The sequence below is a fragment of the Miniopterus schreibersii genome (assembly GCF_964146895.1).
Source record: "Miniopterus schreibersii genome assembly, chromosome: 2".
In the NCBI taxonomy this organism is placed as follows: Eukaryota; Metazoa; Chordata; class Mammalia; order Chiroptera; family Miniopteridae; genus Miniopterus; species Miniopterus schreibersii.
In genome coordinates, this window is record NC_138102.1 from 179,475,235 (window position 1) to 179,489,571 (window position 14,337).

The 14,337-nt window shown below is 50.4% G+C and overlaps 1 long non-coding RNA gene across 2 annotated transcripts; it reads right to left on the minus strand.

The window, feature by feature from the left end:
* Positions 1-770: 770 nt before the first annotated feature.
* On the minus strand, positions 771-14,071 carry LOC308553136. 2 transcript variants are annotated; one of them, XR_013998191.1, is made up of 4 exons: positions 13,831-14,071; positions 11,966-12,126; positions 4,499-4,727; positions 771-1,117 (listed from the first exon to the last, which is right to left on the minus strand). It is a non-coding gene; the product is annotated as an uncharacterized lncRNA (long non-coding RNA). The 2 variants fall into 2 exon arrangements; XR_013998192.1 differs by lacking the exons at positions 11,966-12,126; positions 13,831-14,071 and adding an exon at positions 9,161-9,288 and having other exon boundaries at positions 779-1,117.
* Between the last annotated feature and the right edge of the window lie 266 nt (positions 14,072-14,337).

Here is a 14,337-nt window from a genome sequence, read left to right on the forward strand (position 1 = left end):
TCTCGGGCCCCTGCAACCTGAGCACAGCCTCTTCCAAGTTGCAGGTCAGCACCTGGGGGGTAGTTATTTGGGAAGGAAAGGTGGTGGAGAGGGTCATGGGAATTCAGGTTCACTGAGTACCTGCCAAGGATGGAAAATAAAATTCACCTGCACCCTCAGCTTCACTCACGCGTTGACAGGAGGCAGCCCCCAGGCTCGGTGGTGACGTCCGCCCTGGGCATGGGGGGCCTGGGGCGAGGGCTGGGGCTCGGCCCTTTCTGGCCACGAGCCAGGCAATTTGCATTTTTGTCCCAAGTTTCCACGAGCTTTGGAGCGGGACTTACTCACCTTACTTTGCAGAGAAGGAAGCGGCGGTTTGGAGGGGATGCTACTTGCCTCTTGTGAAAGCTGCTAAGTGGATGCGTCTTTAAGACTTAATAAATAAAATCACACCCAACCACAACAAAAACAGCAGCATTACTCACCACGCACTGTGTGTTCTACAGGCAAGATGCTGCATTAAGCCTGGTGTGTATCTTATCTGAGCTCGTTTCCCAGGGCCTGGGGAGGTAACTCACCATTTCACAGGTGAGAAAACTGAGGGGCGGGGAACCCAAGTGCCGCATCCGATGTCACCAGCTAATGGGAAGCCCGGGGTGTCCGGGGCCCTGGTGCTGCGGCTGTTTCGTCACACTGGTTCCTTTTCATCGCAGGGGGCCCCTTGGTGGGGAGGGGGGTTCTGAGAGAGTGAAATGTGGGCTGAAATATGACACGGCGACAAAAGCGGACTTACACACTTCTGGAGAGGCTTTCTAATAAAATACTTCTGCAAGGGACACGGGGCGGGGTTTTCACACACCAGGCCTGCTCAGAACAGGGCAGGCCTGTCCCTGTGGCCCGCGCCCCTCTTAGGCTTTTTGAGCACCCCTCCTCCCGTGGGGCCCCCACAGCTCCCACGGCCTGCCTTGGCTCCCCCTCTGGCCGAGACAGAGACTCGGGGGACGTCCTGCGCCAGGCCCACGCCCTGGGGAAAGCCCTCGGCTGCTTTGTATCCAAAACTCGAGGCAGCTGGGTGCTGTGACGGGAGCGGTGCCACTGTCCTGGCTGGGTGACCTTGAGCCGACAGAGGTTTCCTCGTCTGGAAAGCAAGAAGGGCCGCCTATGTGACATCCAAGTGACTTAGTTGCTCTAAATCGTCTGAAACTCCTGAGTCCGTGGACAGTCTCCGCGCTCTCCCTCGGACCCTGATCCTTTTCATCCCCCCCTTTTTTGTTCTCTCTCATTCCTGTCCCATCACGCTTTTATTCTCGCTCTATCTCCCCCTTGGCTAATAATTTTCCAACATCTTATTATGAAAATTTTCAAACAAGCAGGAAAATGGAATCAGTTTTACAGGGAGCACCCATATACCCACCTGCTAGACGCCCCCTGGTCCCCTTCAGCTGCTGCCCTGGGTGGCCAGAGGCAGAGAGCTCCCAAGCACCCCTCCCTGCGACACCAGGGTGGGGTGCAGTCAGAACCGCCCCCCTACTGGGTTCGCATGCTCCTGCAGCCCCCCCGGCCTCCAAGTCCTTCCTCTCTGTCCATAGCCATCTTTCCAGCCATACCCACGTCCCCTCCTGCTGCGGTGACCCCGGATGGGACCTCAGTGCCTTTCTCACGGGGTGGCGCAGAAGGGCGGAGCTTGCCAGACAGCCCCTGGGGCCGCGCCTGGCACGTGCTCCCCGAGTTTAGCTAGTGAGATTGCTCCAGGGCGCTTCTTTCCTTGTGTTTTGGACACTGGGGAAGAGGTGGGAAAGAGGTGAAGGTCACTGGGATTCTCACCAGAGTTGGTATTTAAAAAAATTTTTTTTTAAATAAGTTTTTATTGATTTTTTAGAGAAAGAAAAAGGGAGAGGGAGAGAGCGAGAAACATCGGTGAGAGAGAAACATCATTGATCAGCTGCCTCCTGCACGCCCCCTGCTGGGGATCGAGCCAGCAATCCGGGCCCGGGCCCTGACTGGGATCCAACCAGTGACCTCGGGGTTCCTGGGCTGATGCTCAACCGCTGAGCAACACCAGCTGGGCGACGAGAGTTGATATTTATTCTCTTCTCTGATACCTGATCCTCTAAGGAAGGTGCTTATTATTTCCATGTTATAGAGCAGGGGTGGGGAACCTTTTTTCTGCCAAGGGCCATTTGGGTATTTATAAATCATTTGAGGGCCATAGGAAATTATCATTGCCATGAAAAAAGCTCCTAGATTTATTGAATTTCGAGTCCTGCTTGCGGTTGCCTTGGCAGGGTCAGACCAAATGATTTTGCCAGACGTTCCCCACCCCTGGTCTAGAGGAATCTGAAGCACAGAGAGACAGCAGCCTGCCCAAAGTCACACAGCTGGGAAGTGGCAGAGCCTGGAAACAAGCCCAAGCAGTCTGGCTCCGAAGTCTGGGCCCTAAATCATGAGATGGCACCGCCTCTTCTAACGTCACTCTTTGTCCCTCTGTCATGCCCAACATTTCCCAGCACCTTCATAAACGCCACCTAATTTGACTAATGAGATTTGGGAGGAAGACATGCCAAGAACAGTGTACTAGCTCTCTCTTGCTGCCTAACAAATTACTCTAAAACAGCAGACACCACAGTTTCTGTGGGTCAGGAAGCTGGGTGCAGCTTAGCTGGGCCCTCCAGCTCAGGGTCTCAGTCAAGGTGACAGGCGGGAGACCACAGTTACCCCAAAATCCAACCGGGGCAGGATCCACTTTCAAGCTCATTCAGTGGTAGGATTCGGTTGGACCGAGGGCCTCAGCTCCTTGCCATGTGGGCTTCTCCATGGGGCGGCCTACGACGTGGCCGCTCCTTCACCATCGGGCCAGTGGGAGAAAGAGAGACCGTGCCTGCCACAAACCATATTATCCTGTTTGTATATATTATTATATATTTATATCATTTTAAGTGCAAGGCAGCATATTAATAGATTTGGCACCATTGTGCAGTGGCAAATACATGAGCTTTGTGGCCAGAAAGACCTGGGTTCAAATGTTGGATCCTTGTGTTCCTAGCTGTGTGACCTTGAGCAAGTTACTCGACTTCTCTTTGGCTTGGCTTTGTCATCTGCAAAATGGGGACAAAAATACCTACCTTGAAGGATTATTGCCAGAATTCAGTGAAGTGATGTATGCTACACGTTGTAGGAGCTCGGTAAACGATATCTAATCACCACCACCGCGGCTGGAACAGAACTGACGCGGGTGGGCCGAGGCGGTTTCCCCCGAGGGTGTCTTTATAAACATCACCACGAGGTGGCAGCCGCTATCGCACTGGGCATTTACCTCCCCTCCTTGGTAAACCATAAGGATGTGTGCACAGAAATCTCAAGGGTTACTCTGGGAATGAGGGGCACATGAAGCAATAACCCGCACCCCTATCTCTATTACTTCACCCTCCTCTGAACCAGCTCCCGTGAACCTGTGTTCCTCTCCTCTGCTGCGCCCGCCTCCGACAGGGACATCCCTTCCCCACCTTCCCCGGGCCTGCTGGCTCCTTCCAGCCCCACTACATGCAGTTCACAAGCTTTCTCGGGCCTCCCTGCCGCTGCTTAAGGGAACCTCTGCTTCCATTCCACTCATGTCAGGTTTCATCTAACTCTAGAAGCCTTTCCTGACCCCTCCACCCAGACTCCAGGTAGCATGGGCCCCCTCACCCACGCTCTCCCCTGTCACAGCCCTTGACTCCACCCCCAGTAGACTCTGATCTCCCGTGGGCACAGGGCCTGGCCCCCAGTAGGATGTGCAGCCTGATAAATATTTACGGTTTCCCTCTCTGGGCCAGGTGCTAGTTTCTGGGGACCTACTGGCAATCTTTCTTCGAATGAACAAGGCAGAAGCCTGACAAAGAGGGCCTCTACCAAGGACATCATCGGCCCTTGAGCTATCAGAGCAGCCACACACCTCTTTTCTCTTCATGATAGGGTTGCCAGATAAAATACAGGATGCCCAGTTAGCTTTCATTTTCAGATAAACAACAAATAATTTTAGTACTAATATATCCAATGCAATATTTAAGACACATTAAATAATTAAGTGAATAAGCAATTAAATAATATGTCCTAAGTACTGCATCAGACATAGTAATACTAAAGAGTTATGTGTTGTTTATTGGAAATTCAAATTTAACTGTGCATCGTGGGTTTTTGTTGTTTCCTTTTAGTTTGGTTTAGTTTTTGATAAATCTGGCCAAAGGCCTTGTTTACTCAGAGGAAGTTCAACGTGGCCATGTGATCGCATCTCCATGAAGGGCCAGTGCCGCACAAGAGTCCTCCTGTTGAGAGCCAAAGGTACTTTGATATTTAATGAGACGTGATTTTTTTTAACCAGAAATCGCTTTCCAGTGGATTCCATATTTTCTGACCTTCTTGGTGGATCCCTCCTCAGAATTTAGATTCCCATCCCAGAAACATTTGGTGTGATTTACGGAAAAAGCTTTGGTCTTAAAGCAGAGTCACAGTGAGAAGTAAGGGCAGGGTGGCCTTTAGTTACCTTTAGACAAGTTTAAATTCCAGTGAATCTTGATGGTCTTCAGTGAGGGAGGCTGGTATATGTTGCTCCTCTCTGGCCTTGATGGCTGCATCACCGGGGAGCAGCCCATTGCCCTGATTTGATGGATGAATTGAGCCAGTCAGAGGTTGCACACAAACCATCCCAGCCAGGTGGGCTGTCAGGTGACTCTGGACACTCCTGGGGCACAGCAGTGGACAGAGCACTGAATCTAGGGTGCAAGACAGATTCAAGTTCTGGCTCTGCCACCTGCCAGCTCAGTGACACTCATTCTAAACTCATTCACTCATCTATTAATCAGCCATTAGAACCTTAAAAACATTACGCTAAGTGAAAGAAGCCAGTCACAAAGGATTACATATTATATAATTGTATTTATATGAAACAGCCAGAGTAGGCAAATCCACAGGAACAAAAAACAGATTGGAGGTTGCCAGGGGCTGGGGGAGAGGGAAATGGGGAGAGAGTGCTATTGTGTACAGGGCTCCTTTGGGGTGATGAAATGTTTTGGAGTTAGCTAGTGGGGACGGTTGCACAGCTCCGTGACTATATGGAAACCCACTGAAGTGTATACTTTTAAAGGGAAAATTTTATGGTATGTGAAATATATCTCAATAAAGCTGTTAAAATACATATACATATAGCCCCCCTTGGTGTGCTTTACATCACTTATAACCAAAGAGACCTATTTAAAGGAAGTTAGGAAGGTGGGTAATGAAAGGATGGGTAGAAGCCAAAAAAGACATCCGCAGTCCAATATCTTTTTACGTTATAAAAGTAGAATATGTTAATAAAAAATTATAAATAATATAGAGAGATAACTTGAAGGTCTTGCAACTCTCACTCCTCAGAGGTAACCACTGTTAGAATATTGAGAGTCTATCTATCAGGGCGTTTTGGTTTCACGCACAGATACCAGCCCTGGGGAGTGTGAGCAACGATGGAACTCATTGGAAGGACGTGAGTTTGCTCAGTTCTGACAACCCAGAAGCTGACCTGCAGGCTCACCAGGGCACTGCTGTTGGGAGAGGCAGCTCCAATCATTTCTCCTCAATCACTGAGAGTCAGAGCTCCCGGGAGAGGAGCCTTCTTTGTGATGCCCACTCAAGGCCTGACTTGTGATTGGAGGGGCGCAGTTGTCCAAACCCGTCACTGTGGCTGAGAAAGTTGGTGCTCCGATTGGCCATGTCTGAGCCCCTTGCTCCAGCCCTGGGGGTGGTGGGAGGAACAGAGTCTTACCAAACCACAGGGACAGATGTGGGAAGAAACAGTTCCCCAAAGGAGACCTGGCTACTATTTCCAGGAGAAGACAGAATGAGCATCTCTGGACAGGTAGAAACAATCAGTGTCCACTACAGTAACCTTCCAGATAGACAGACAGATGATAGATAGATTGTAGACAGAACTAAAACTAAGCTGGAATGAGACATAAATATACAGAGATAAAATAAAAACACCTGTATGTATACACAGAAATCTCTTTGTTTTATAACAATACAGCATTCTGTAACCTGCTTTGTTTTCACAACAACATATTGAGGACATATTGACATATGTCTGCTGACTCTGCTGGTCCTTCCTTATAAGTACACAGTCTCCTTATTCTTATATATTTTTTTAAAATATGTTTTTATTGATTTTAGAGAGAGAAGAAGGGAGTAGGAGAGAGAGATAGAAACATAGATAAGAGAGAAACATGGATCAGCTGCCTCCTGCACGCCTCCTACTGGGGATCGAGCCCACGGCCTGGACATGTGCCCTGACCAGGAATTGAACCTGCGACCTCTCAATGCATGGGGACAACGCTCAACCACTGAGCCACACTGGCTGGGCTCCTCAATCTTTTTAAATACCTCCATACCGTTCCATCGTTTAGAGGTACCTTAATTTATTTAATCCCTCTTCTCCTGACGGACGTTCAGGTTGCTCTGGTTGTGTATGACCACAAACACCATTGCGGTGAACATTCCCAGATGTTTCCGATGCCCACACTAGATTTCCACATCTATTTCCATCATCCCCATTCCATGTTACCTCTCTCTAGAAAACTAGAAAGATGGTCAGCAAAGTCCAAAGGGGGATTCGATCCCCATGGGCTGGACTGGTCAAGGAAGACTTGCTGGAGCTGGAGCTGGAGCTGGAGCTGGAGCTGATTCTTAAAGAATGAGGGAGAATTATCCAGGTAAAGAAGAAAGTAAAGGGCATTCCCGGCAGGGAGGGCAATGTGAGGATGGTCTGTAGCTCAAGTTCCAGTTACGATTTTAGGTTGCTTTATCTCGGAATTAGGAAGTGTTTAATTGTGCCCGGCCGGCGTGGCTCAGTGGTTGAGCGTCAGCCTAGGATCCAGGAGATCGGGGTTCGATTCCGGGTCCGGCCACGTGCCCGGGCTGCGGGCTCGATCCCCAGTCAGGGGCGTGCAGGAGGCAGCCGATCAACGACACTCTTGTCATTGCTGTTTCTCTCTCTCCCTCTCTCCTTTCCTCTCTCTGAAATCAATAAAGATATATATATTTTAAAAGTGTTTGTGTTTATGGATTCTATGGGTCAGGAATTTGCACAGGGCACAGCAGGGACAGATTGTCTCTGTCCCATAATGTTTGGGGTCTCAGCTGGGAAGACTCAAAGTCTTGGGGTGACCTGGCAGGTGAGGCCTGCAATCATCTGTCTTCACTCACATGCCTGTCAGCTGGGCTGCACGTGGCCTCTCCAGGTGTTTCTTCATTTGGGTTAATTTGGGCTTCCTCCTAGCATGGTGGCTGGGTTTCAAGAGTCAGTGTCCTAAGAGAGCAAAGTGGCAGAACACGGCATTTTAACAATCTAGCCTCAGAAGTTACACAGTGAATTCTGCCATGAGGTAGTCACAAGGGTCTGCCCCAGCTCAAGGGGAGAAGACATGGGTCCACTCAATGGGAGGGTTGTTAGGTTACATAAAGGGTGCAGATGGCAGAGCCATTGTTGGAGGAAAACCTGCCTCAACACATCTTGTCAGCATGTCACATTAAAAGGAAACATGAGCCTGATATCCACATCCATGCTGTGGGCTCTTAAAATGTCAAGGCTGGGCAGTGGTGGGGAGAGTTAATTTTATACTACTCAGCAACACTTTTTAAAATTATCTTTCTTGGGAGTCGAATCAAGATGCTAGACTGAGCACATGCTTTCACTAATACTTTCATCCTCAATCCCCAGCCACGACAGAAAAGAAATACTTAAAATCAATAGATCCAAATAGAGCTGGAAGCTGAGCGGCATTGGTGGACTAGTAATGTTGAGGCATCTCAGGACAGAAAGCATACAGAATCAATTTGTGGGAGGAACCACAGCCCAAAACATGTGCAGAAGGGGAAGGCTGTGAACAGTGGAAGGTTTTCTGGGAGTTTTCCAAATCAGAGGCAATGGATTTAAAGGCCTTGGGGTCACCATCAGTGGTTAACTTCACTTGGTCCTGATGGCAATACTTAGAGAAAGGACTGGAAGGAATCGCTGCTCCTGACATTTTACAGATGAGCAGTCTGATGCTCAGAGAGGTTAAGTGACTTGCTCAAGGTTACACGGCCAGGAAATGGCAGAGCAGCCCCTTCAACACTGGAGCTACCTGACTCCAGGCGCAAATAACTGGAGCACAAGGTGCTGAGTGGAGATTCCAAGCAGCAGTCAGGGCTTAGGCACGATTCGCTAACGGGCTCTCTGCAGTCACAAACATGACGTTTCTATTAATATGCCCACTGTGTGCCCTCTGGAAACAGACCAGCTGTATTTTTGGTTAGGGCTCCACTGGGGAGAATTTCCTCCGCCGCCCATTTCAGTGGAATGCCCAGGGCCCACCAGCTGCCCGCCTCCCTGCGCACCACAGTCAGGGACGGAGCCCGGGCCGGGGCGGGCGGCGGGTGGAGCAGGAAACAGGCGGCCTTTGGAGAGCTAGTATTTTCCATGACGCAGGAGTGACTTCCACTGCACTTCATCAGACGTTTTTAAGATGCTCTACATCTTTTTCTAATTACCTGGCGGTTCGGTGGGCTGGGGGGAGGAGGGAGCGGTGCGGGGGAAGGAAGGCAAGGGCCCACCTTGACAGCTCTGAGCACACCGCAGGAGGCTTATGTGTTTCACAAAGATTTTGCTGGAAACACAAATAGTGACCTGCAGCCCAGTCCCCTGGAGCCAGAAAGCCAGCCCCAGAGGGCACCCTGTTCCCCCTCTGGGCTGTGGGGCAAGGACCCCGTACAGGTTGGCTGTCCACAGGGGGTGGGGGGCATCGCTTCCTGAGCCAGCCCCCAGGGTGCCAAGCAGTTTCCCTGTCCCATGTCCCTTCTGACTACACTGGAAGGTCCCTTCAGTGTCCAGCGCTTGCTGGGCCCTAGGGAGGAGATGAGTAACGCCTGGCCCTCATTCTCAAGGACTTTGCCGTTGACAAGGGAGCTGCACGTGTGTCTCACGCCTCTAATCTGGCCACACGCGTGAAGCAGGGGCTCCCAGGGGCCTGTGGGGCTCAGGGAGCTAGGGCCCCGCTTCAGGAGACTTCTGCTGTTGGCCAGGACTGGACTCACGGCTGGGCAGCCTCCTAGCTGTGACCCCAGACAAGTGATTTGACTACTTTTTAAGGTCTCCGTTCCCCCGCTGTGAAAAGGGAACTGTGGTAACGCTCACCTTGCAGGGCTGTTGAGAGGAGAAGCGGCACCATAGGGACGGGACAGGGCAGCTGGTTACGGACCAGTGGAGACCATTGTCGTCACTGCTCAGAGCAGAAAGCTCGAGCTTGGGAGGAAAGCTGGACTGAGGCCTGGGGAGGCGGCGGTGCAGAGAGGAGGGCCGAGATGCGGAGGGGAGGCAGGGAAGGGCTAAGCCAACAGAAGCGCCCTCCCCCTAGTGGCTGGGAGCCCAAGAGAAGGTTTGGGAGGGGGAAGGTAGGACTGGCCCAGAGGGAGGGGGAGGGGGTCAGGGCCCCACGTGTTGGAGAGACTGTGAACCTATCTCGGGGCCCAAACTGCCACCCACTCTGCCCAGAAGGCTGCTTCCTGCAGATTGGCAAATCGCTCTGGCCTGGAATTTTTCTGCTTGCGGGTGTTGGTGGAGCCAGGTTCAATGTTAAGAACGTCCAGTTACCAACATTCCTGAAACAGATGCAGGGGAGGCAGACACAGACTGCACAGTTTCCACTGGGAAGTGGGGAGCAGGCCAGGGGCTGAGGCAGAGATGGATATGCCAGACGCCCCTGCCCAGCGTGGCGCCCTCCCTGGGGCCCTGCTCCAGCCACCCCTCCTCTCACTGAGCACGCTGGTGAGGATCATGCTGGGGCAACGAGGAGTCAATCACATGTGAATACTCAGCAGAGAAGGGCCCTGAATCCTGGAACCCTAGGGTGGGGAGGGACCCAAGAGCACCCTCCCCCGCCCATGCACTTTACAGACTAGGAAGAGGGAAAGACTGTCCTAGGCCACACACTCTACCACAAATACAAGAGTCCCCAGAAAGAGCTGAGCTCACTAATGTGTTCCACGGGGGCACAGAGAGAGCCAGCCACCTGCCACGTCCCTCAGCAGACCCCAGGGGCTTACTGGGATCTGACACCTCACCGTTGGGAGTTTGCTAGACTCACGGTGGACCCATAGCATAGGGAATATTATCTTCCCCATTTCCCCGATGAAGGAATCAAGGCTCGGAGAGGCCGGGTGACCTCTTCAAGGTCACAGCTGTAGTTTACAGGGACCCAGATCCTTTCGCCCCAGGGACCGAGTTCATCCCACTAGCTCAGGGCTCTCTCTGGGGTATGTCACCATGCTCCAAACTTGGAGATTTTGCTCCTTTTGAAAGCAGCTCAAATCCCAGCAGGCCCCTGAGACTGTCATTTCTGTGTTGCAGGTGCAGCCATCTGTGTCTTCCCTTGGATTTAAGCTACTCTTTCATGTCCCAGCAGTGCCCAAGTGAATGGATTTAGGTTAAAACAGTGGATTTATGTGACCTCTTGTGACACTGGGAATGAGCTCAGGCTCAGGGTTGCAGATCTGGGTATGAGTCCCTTCTCTGCCTCCTTGTACTGAGTGACCTTGGTTAGGTCAATTCTAAACTACATATTTTTGACCAAGTAATAAAAGTCCATGCTTTGGCTCTGGCCAGGTAGCTCAGCTGGTTAGAGTGTCATCCCGATAAGCCAAGGTTGCAGGTTTGATCCCTGGTCAGGGCACATATAAGAATCAGCGAATGAATGCATAAATAAGTGGAACAGCAAATCAATCAATCTCTCTCTCTCTCTTCACCCCTCTAAAATCAATCAATAAATTAAAAAAAAAAAAAAAACAATTAAAAAGTCCATGTTACAGAATTCAAAAGTATATAAAGTATTAATAAATCTGCTTACTAGGCCCCCAGTTTCCCTCCCCAGAGACAACACCTTATCAGTTTCCTGTGTCTTCACAGGTTCTCAATAAACGTGCAGGTATCGTGTGCTCAGGTTTAAGCTGAAGATCAAAGCGACTTTAAGGAGAAAGGCCCAGTGAACACCCAGGTTCCATGTGTCAAGGGAGCAAAAGCCTCTCATGACAACTTGGGTCTGTACTCCGGTTCCCTTCCTTGCCTTTCGCTTCCTGAGATGTCTGGGAGGGGAGGTCTGGTGAGGTCTCCAAACGCGCCCACCAACAGCTTGCCCCCCCCTGCAGGTGCATGCTGCTCCTCCCGTCAAAAGCAGCGGCCAAGTCTGGGTCTGGCCGTGGGACTTGATCTGACCGGTCAAATGCAGAAGGAGTGTTGCTTTGTGAGTTGCAGGCCTGGCCCTCAGGGGGCCTGGCGATTTTTGGTTTTCCCTCTTGGAACCCGGCTGCCCTGATGAAGAGCGAGGACACATGAAGAATGGAGAGAGAGCCCTGGAGGAAAGGGCACCACGTGCGGAAGAGGCGAGACACCCCAGCCACCGCCAGCATCAATGTTGAGAGACCTTCTGGGACCTTCTGGGACCTTCCAGCCCAGCCCAGCCCGATCTCCAGCTGAGTGCAGCTGAGCTCTGCTCAGCTCCTACCCACAACATCATGAGAGTGTATAAATCTTTGTCGCTTTAAGCCACTCAGCGTCGGGTGGTATGTTACGCGGTGACACACAACTGACGCAGAATTATCTGTGGGAGAAGCACACCCCTGCTAACCTTGATGTCTGCTCTGCTGCAAATCTGAGCTGAGAACATAAAAAAAAAAAAAAAAAGAAAGAAATCCTGCCCTGGCCGGGTGGCTCAGTTGATTGCAGCATTGTCCCGTACACCAAAAAGGTTGTGGGTTCTATGCCCGCTCGGGGCGCATACAGGGAGCAACCAATCGGCGTTCCTCTCTCTCCCTCTCTCCCTAAAATCAACAAAGACATGTCCTCAGGTAAGGACTGAAAACCCACGCAGACTCCAGGGGGATGCTCTGTTCTCTGAGAATGAGCTGGAATCGGCTCCTGAGTGGGTCCAGAGGGGTGTTTACTCACTTTGAAGGGACAGTTTCTTGCTGTCCCTTGAATGGTGCCTTGGAAGATGGCCCTTCTCACTGCCCCGCTGCCACGGTCACTGCGGTGGCTCTCCGGCCGTCCTGCCCAGGCAGAATCTCAGGCAGCTGTGGCTGGGTCTGCGTAATTCTAGAAATAGGAGTCTGTGGGGCAGCAACAGCAAATGGTCAGTGCCAGGGACCAAAGGCCGGCTTGGGAGCAACACCACAACTGAACACAACCCTGGGTTGGAGGAAAGGTGCTTAAATGTCATTATGTGGGTCAAACAGCAAAACTCAAATATGGACTGTGCATTAGGTAATAATATAGGGTTGCCAGATAAAATACAGGACGCCCAGTAAAATGTGGATTTCAGATAAGCAACACATAAGTTCTTAATATAATATAGCCCATGTAATATTTGGGACATATTTACACTAAAAATTTATTTGTTGTTTATCTGGAAGCCACATTTTACTGGGTGTCTTGTAGTTTAATTTACTAAATCAAGCAACCTTCTAACATTACTACATAATGTATACTCTTGAATAATAGTACTGGAGTTATCCAGGAGAATGTCCATCTTCCTAGAAGACACACATAGAAGCATTAAGGGGTAAAGGGTCAAAATGCCTGTGATTTACTCTTAAATGGTTCAGCAAAAATATTAATGGTAATAATAAAATTAATAATAAAGAGTGACAAAGCAAATGTGGCAAAATGTTGACCAATGAGGACTGTTGAGGTAATGAGGCAAACAGATGGTGCTCAATATGTTAATGAAATTTGTCATTTGCAGGAAGCTGCTAAAGAAGCCCATGACAATTTTCCCACCACCTGTGTCTGTGGCCTGATTTTCTACGACTCCATCCATTCCCGCCACACGGAAGCACTCCTGCGTGCTCGACCATCTGCTCTGGGGGTCTGGTTAAGTACATTATGGCCCAGCCATAGGATGGAATACCACATAGCCATTAAAAAGAAAGGGGTACATTTGAACACAGCTGATTAAAAAAGATGCCCAGCGCCCTGGCCGGTGTGGCTCTGTTGGTTGGGCTTCATCCAGTGCACCAAAGGCTGCCAGTTCAATTCCCAGTCAAGGGCACATGCCCAGATTGTGGACTCCATCCCCAGTAGGGGGCGTGCAAGAGGCAGCCGATTGAGGTTGTACTCTCACATCCATGTTTCTCTCTCTCCCTTTCCCTTCTTCTCTCTATAAAAATCAATAAACTATTCTTTAAAAAAAAAAAAAAAGATGCCCAAAATGTTATTAATAGGATGAGACAAGCTAAGGAACCTGTGCAAAGTAGGATGCTTCAGTGATATATTGTAAGGATATTGCTCAACACACGCGTGCTGGTGTCTGCATGGGTGATCTCCTGTAAGGATCCACCCGGAGCTGTCAACACAGATTCCCTCATGGGAAAGGGCCCAGTGGAGCAGGTAGGCTTTTGCTTTGCTTTTTACTTTTTCTGTGCAGTTGACATTCCCTGCTATTACCGAGTCAGTGCAGTCCTGTGGTGCCCTAGGTCACAGTGCTTTTTATGGATGAGCTGCACCTCACCCACCACTGTGCAGCAGGCTCCGATGTTATCCCCATTTTATAGGTGAGGAAAGTAAGGCACAGAGAGATTAAGTAATTTGTTTAAAGACACACAGCAAGTAGTGGAGCTGGGATTTAGACGCAGGCAATGGAGTTCCATAGTTTCCATTTTTACCCACTGACACTATCTCTTAATGTACTGGTTTTTTATCTATTTAAATAACTTACAGCAGTTTTCTATTACAGGTCATTTTTAAAAAAACTTCTTTATATGCTTTTTTAAAAACAGAAACAACAAATGGCCTACAATGAATTGCTCCATTACCTGTAATTCTTATTGTCTGTTGGTTGGTTCCATCGCTCCATGACCACAGATTGATGGAAGGCACAGATGGGAAGAACATGACTTTGGGAATCCAATGGCGCTCATGCTTATCTCAGCTCTGCATGAATTGCAGCATGACCTTGGCCAGGCCCCTTCCCCTCCCTGGCTCAGCCTCCATCTGTGGAGCCGGAACAGCCCTGGAGCCGATGACCTCCACGGCCCTCTTGCTCAAGGAGTCTTCGGCTCCTTCTGGTCTATTTTTGCCTGCTACCTCTCCCAGGGGCCTGTGGGCCTGAGCTAATTTCCCTGGCTGGCCCCAATCCAGGCAGCTCAGGTGGAGAGCACCAAGCTAATGAGGCCAAGGTCATGGGCCAGTTAGCGGCTCTCGGAGGAAACGTGGCTTTGCAGCCGGACTGCGCCTCCCCCCCAGTCACCGGGCTTAGCACCGGCGGACCCCAGGAGGGTGAAAAGAGCAAAGCTGGCTCCTGCAGGTCATCACTTCCAGGA